The sequence below is a fragment of the Rosa rugosa genome, chromosome 7, assembly GCF_958449725.1.
Source record: "Rosa rugosa chromosome 7, drRosRugo1.1, whole genome shotgun sequence".
NCBI lineage: Eukaryota > Viridiplantae > Streptophyta > Magnoliopsida > Rosales > Rosaceae > Rosa > Rosa rugosa.
Window position 1 is genome coordinate 35,944,240 of NC_084826.1, and position 5,430 is coordinate 35,949,669.

Genomic DNA, 5,430 nt, shown 5'->3' on the forward strand with positions numbered 1-5,430 from the left:
TTTGACTCTTTATACGTTTATATTTTGTGAGAACTTCCTTCACGAAAGTTGTAGAGCACGTTGATACGAGTTCGTGGATATGTGGAACGCGAGAATCGGAGTTCGTATGAGAAAGTTATGAACGATTGAAAATTGAGAAAATTCTATAAATATGAGAAAAGTCCGAAAATTGCAAAGGACAGAATTTTCAGAAAACCGAAACCGAGCCCTTTTCTCTCCCGTGCCCAGATTTCGCCCTCTCTAGTTTTTCGGCCATATCTTCCTCATCCGGCCACCGATTGACGTGAAACAAAGTGGACTTTTCTCGTCTCGACCCCCTTTACGAGTTTGTAGAAGAAATCGAAGTGAAATACGAGCTGTAGGAGGCGCTACATGGCCGAGAAGAGAACCTCGTCGGGGACGAAATCGCCTCCATTGGTTCTTCTTTTTCCGGCCACCATAGCTGGTGGTTCTTGAGGGCTTTTGAATCCCATTGGACGTTGATGCTTCTCCCAAAGAGGCTTGGGACGATTTCACTTGTGGAGGACGAAACGAAGCTTTGAAATTCTAGGGTTCTTCGAATTTCTGAACTTGCGTGGTAAATTCCGGCCAAATGGCTTTGGTTCTGACTTTGTGCTAGTTATGAAAGTTTCAATTGGAGTTGTGATGAAGAACTTTGATGTTGGAAGTTTTGTCAAATTTTGACTTTGGTTTGGTGGCGGTGCCGCCACTGTGGTGGTGGTTTCCGGCGGCCTCCAGCCACCTCTGAGGCAGTTTCTGCTTCTCAGTGCGATCTACTCGTCGATACGAGCATTTCGATATATAGTTTGTAATTTTTGGAAATCGTATGAGCATGTTATGAATTTTCCAAGTTTTAGGGTTTTCGGTTCGATCGACGTTCGATCCGTGAGGATTCGGCTGTGCGATCGACTTGTAGTTTTGATATAGTGATCGTAGAAGTGTTCCGAAGACGTTGGATGGTCTCGGATGAGGATCCGACTGTTGGATCGTCGTGTAATTGTGTTTTGTGAATTGTGTGTTTTGTGTGGTATTGAGTGTGACCTTGATATGATTAGGTGATTGATGGAATTGCGTGAGCGGAGTTTGAATGATTTGTCTTGGTATTACTTGTTTAGTTGTTAAATCATTTTCAAAATAATTTTTTTTTTAAAAAAATATATGAATTTGATCGACAACGGTTCATCAGTTCATGGGTAGGTTAAAACAATGTTTTGATATAAAATGATTTTCGAGTAGTTAATTTATAAAACTATAGTTGGTATTAGTGGCATCCCTGAGTGGATAACTACGTATATATATATTTACGTGAAATATATATCTTGGTGGAATTGAGTGTGTAGTTTACTATTGTTGTGCAATGTGATGTTGAGGAAAATATATGGTTTTGGAAATAAAAGATGGTTTTGTTGGCTTTGAGTTTTGAAAGAATAGGTATGGTTTTGGTGATGGTTTGAGTTGAGAAACAATATTCGGAAAATGATTTTATTATTGTTTGAGGCTGTTGGAGATGAGGAAACAATAGTATGTGATGACCTGTGTGGTGATCTGTGTGATGAGCTGTGTGGTGGTTGACGTTATTAATGGATGTTTTTAGTAAATGTTTCTATTTATTTCTATTATTGAATTGTTTGTTTTCTTGGTAATCTCCTGAACTAAATTCTATGCAGGGATTACTGTTTCTGAATTGATTGTTTTAATGTAATCTCCTGAACTAAGTTATATGCAGGGATTACTATGATTTTATTGGTTGTTTTAATGTAATTCCTTGAACTAAATTTTATGCAGGGATTACTATGATTTTAATTGATTGTTTTTAGGTGATCTCCTGAACTAATTTTCTATGCAGGATTTACTGATTTTACTTAATTCAATTGTAAGTGCGGTTGTGGTTTGAGACTTGTTGTAATACCCCGTACCTTAAAATTTTTACTAGTTACATTTACCGGTTTTGACCGAGGAGTTGACTTTCTATTTTGTCTGTTAAGTTGGGAATTTCCTTGAGAATGCCGTTTTATACGAAAAATCGAGTTCATGGACATGTAGTTTGTTTTAATCAGAGTTTCTACGGAAAAGTTATGGCCAAAAATAGAAATTACTATTCTTGGAAGATTTTTTTAAAAGGGGGTTTCCCTTTTGAGAAGAGAGAGTTAAAACAGAAAGAAAAATCGGGAAGACCGATCTATTCTTCCTCCTCCCCTTCTTCGCGCGCGCACAGTAACCGGAGAAGACAATTCGGCAAATCCGACGCCGTTCAGCCACCTCAGGTCGTTCCATCGGTCGGAGAGCTCCCTCTTTCCCTCCTTATCCATCTCCGGTAAGTATTTTGCGTTGGGTAGTCTTGGTTTGAGCGATTTTTGGAGGAGTAACGATCGGAATTTTGGGGAATTTTCGACTGGGTTTTCGATTTCCAGCGGTTTCGGCCGGAAATCTTCATGGTTTTGGTTCCCTGTGAAGTGCTAAACATGTATTCAACCTTATTGCAGCTTGATTTGGCCGGAGGAAGTGAGATTGATGATGAACAGTGGCGATGAACAGTAACTATCAGATTTCCAGATTTTGGAGTGAATTTCCGACCACTTTCTGCTTGATTTTGGTTGTTTTTGCAGGTATAGAAGTTGATGGGTGTGTTGTTGAGATGATTTTGAATTTGTTTTAGGCTTGAGGTTGTTTGGTTTGAGGTTTCTTGGAAATTTGATGTTGGTTTTGGATGTTTGGGATGTTATGGTTTATCAAGGTTATGAGTTAAATCTCTTGACTAAATGCTAATAGTGATTTTGCGGAATTGTTTTACTTTGTTGAGGAATTTGGAGTTGAGATTGTGAATTGAAAGGAAAAAATTAAGAAAGAATATGGAGATTTTGGAAAAGGAAATTATGTTATATTTTGGTGGATAATTATGATTAAGGATTTGAAATTTAATTGACTAGTTATCGAATTGATCGATCCTTGTGAAGGTTAAAGTTTCATTGAGGATGTGGAAATCAGTAAGAAAATTCTGAAATTCGAGAATTGAATCCTAAATTGGAGAATTTGGTTGTTAGAAGAATTATGTGTAATGAGTATTAATTTCCGAAGGATTTAGCTTTGTTTCTTAGATTAATTCCTTATCGAGGTTAATTATATCATGTCCATTTACTACAGGACGTATTGAGCCCTCGAGTGAGAAGGATACAGGCAGGCAGCAGGATTAGCTGCGAGACTCACCTGTGAGTGGACTTTATTTTATTTAAATAATGCATGCAGACACTATTTGAGTAAATGTGGTATTATGGAAAGAAATGGATTTAAAGAAAGGAGTTGACAAGGAGGTTATCTTTGGCGCATGCGTATATTACCTAGTTGGCAGTCCCTTCTAGGTAATAGTCTGGTTGACAGTCCCTTCCAGACTATATTCCGGTTGGCAGTCCCTTCCGACGCGTCATCTGGGTGGCAGTCCCTGCCAGATGGCATGAGATGGTTAGTTGGCAGTCCCTTCTATCCACCGCCTCCTATTCCGGTTGGCAGTCCCTTCCGATGCGTCATCTGGGTGGCAGTCCCTACCAGATGGCATGAGATGGTTAGTTGGCAGCCCCTTCTATCCACCGCCTCCTATTCCGGTTGGCAGTCCCTTCTGATGCGTCATCCGGGTGGCAGTCCCTCCCAGATGACATGAGATGACTAGACAGCAGTCCTTTCTAGTCATCAAATGAGTTTTTCTTAAAAAGGAATGAGTTGGAAACATGGTGAAATCTCGCTGCATGTTGGTTTTGGTAATAAGAGAAATGGGGAAGCATTCAATTAATTGTTTCATAACTTATTTCAGTTTTGTCCACTCACTCTAACGGTTTTTAAATGTTTTCCCCTGGGCCCTTCGTTTTCAAACGCCCAGATTTCAGTTTGGCCGAGATCGCGTCCAGGAACTAGAGGCATTGGAGTCAGCGCTTCCGTTTTGGCTGTAGGTTAATACTTAACCTACCTTGTATGATATCGGCTTAGTTATGTAGAATTGCTCTGATAACCCTTTTAAGTTTGGAGAATGTTAATGCTTGAGAATATGTTATCTTATGGAGGTTAACGTGAATTCGTACTTCCTGAATGTAATATATACGCTTGGAATGTAAATATTGGAATGTATCTATGAGTGTGAGTTTAGTTTAAGCATGTCCAGGTTTTGTAAACTCTTGGGTAGTCCATTTTAGGGGAGGTTTTGCCGATTTTTCGGTAGGATTTCACCTAACGTGGGCCAGGTAGGCTCGAGTCCGGGTTTCAGGGTGAAACTTGGGTCGGGTTCTGTCACTTGTAGTGAGTTGTGAGGTCATCATTTTGACAAATGCTTTATGTTGAGGGGAAGTGAATGTGATTTGTCGTTGAGATGATATGATATGATATGAACTTGATGTTTGGTTGTGTTTTGTGAAATTAAATATTGTTGCTTTAATTCATCTCACGAATTGAGAGATTATAAGCATGCGTGACGTGAGTCACTTTATTTGAGTTTACTCATACAGGCTGAAAAGCTTACCGGGTTTGTTTTGTTCATTCCCGGTGCACTATTCTATGGTGTAGGGTTTATTGTGCAGGTTAGAATATCGGGTGATCGTTATCAAAGCTGAGGTAGACTTTCCGTCACGTGGGAGTAGAAGGGCGCTCATACTTGTAGTCTTCCGCTGTGTAGTGAGTTGGTGAGAGTGGTTACACGTTGAATTGATATTCAGTTTAATTTGTAAACTATTGTAATGTAATATGTGACTCTAAAGAACGAGTCGGTATTGACATTGTGAGTTCAGTTTGTTTGTTGTTTAGTTTAAATGAAAAATTTTCTATATGTGTTTTCTTGTGTTTGTTCTCGCGTTTCGGATTTGAATTTTCTTTATTCAAAATTTGGGGCGTGACACATAATTGTTTGACATTATACGACACGATATACTAAAGTTCCTAATAGTCCTCATCATTTGTGCCGCGGATCAAATGGGCTGATGGAGACCCGCAAGGCCCGATGGATAAAAGCCCGGTCTAGCCCGTCAAAGGCCGGTCTAGCCCGTCAAAGGCCTGTAAAAGCTAGCAAGGCCCAATGCGTAAATACACTGCCTATAAACCTGCAAATTAAATGTTATATTATGTGTAGTTAATTATATATATATATATATATATATATATATATATATATATATATATATATATATATATAAGGGAAATGATTGAAAATGTCACTTTAGAGAGTGAAATGATAAAAAGGTCACCTAGTTTCCCATTTGATAAAAAGGTCCATTGTGAATGGTTATTAATATTAATTTAGTCCTTATGATTAATCAGGTGATGTTAAAAAAGGTCAGTTTTTAATTTTTTTGATTCCGATTCTACCCTTAAAGCCTATAAAACTTTATATCAAAGAATCTCATAGCTCAAATCTTCTTCATTTTGATCAGAAATCCTAAATAGAGCTCCGATTAG

The 5,430-nt window shown here is 38.6% G+C and overlaps 1 long non-coding RNA gene across 3 annotated transcripts; it reads left to right on the forward strand.

Moving 5' to 3' along the window:
• The first annotated feature begins 2,137 nt into the window (after nt 1–2,137).
• Nucleotides 2,138–4,804, forward strand: LOC133721390 (uncharacterized). 3 transcript variants are annotated; one of them, XR_009852177.1, is made up of 5 exons: nt 2,138–2,314; nt 2,484–2,606; nt 3,142–3,206; nt 3,869–3,938; nt 4,546–4,804. It is a non-coding gene; the product is annotated as an uncharacterized LOC133721390 (long non-coding RNA). The 3 variants fall into 3 exon arrangements; XR_009852176.1 differs by having other exon boundaries at nt 3,869–3,934; XR_009852175.1 differs by lacking the exon at nt 4,546–4,804 and having other exon boundaries at nt 3,869–4,137.
• Nucleotides 4,805–5,430: the final 626 nt, after the last annotated feature.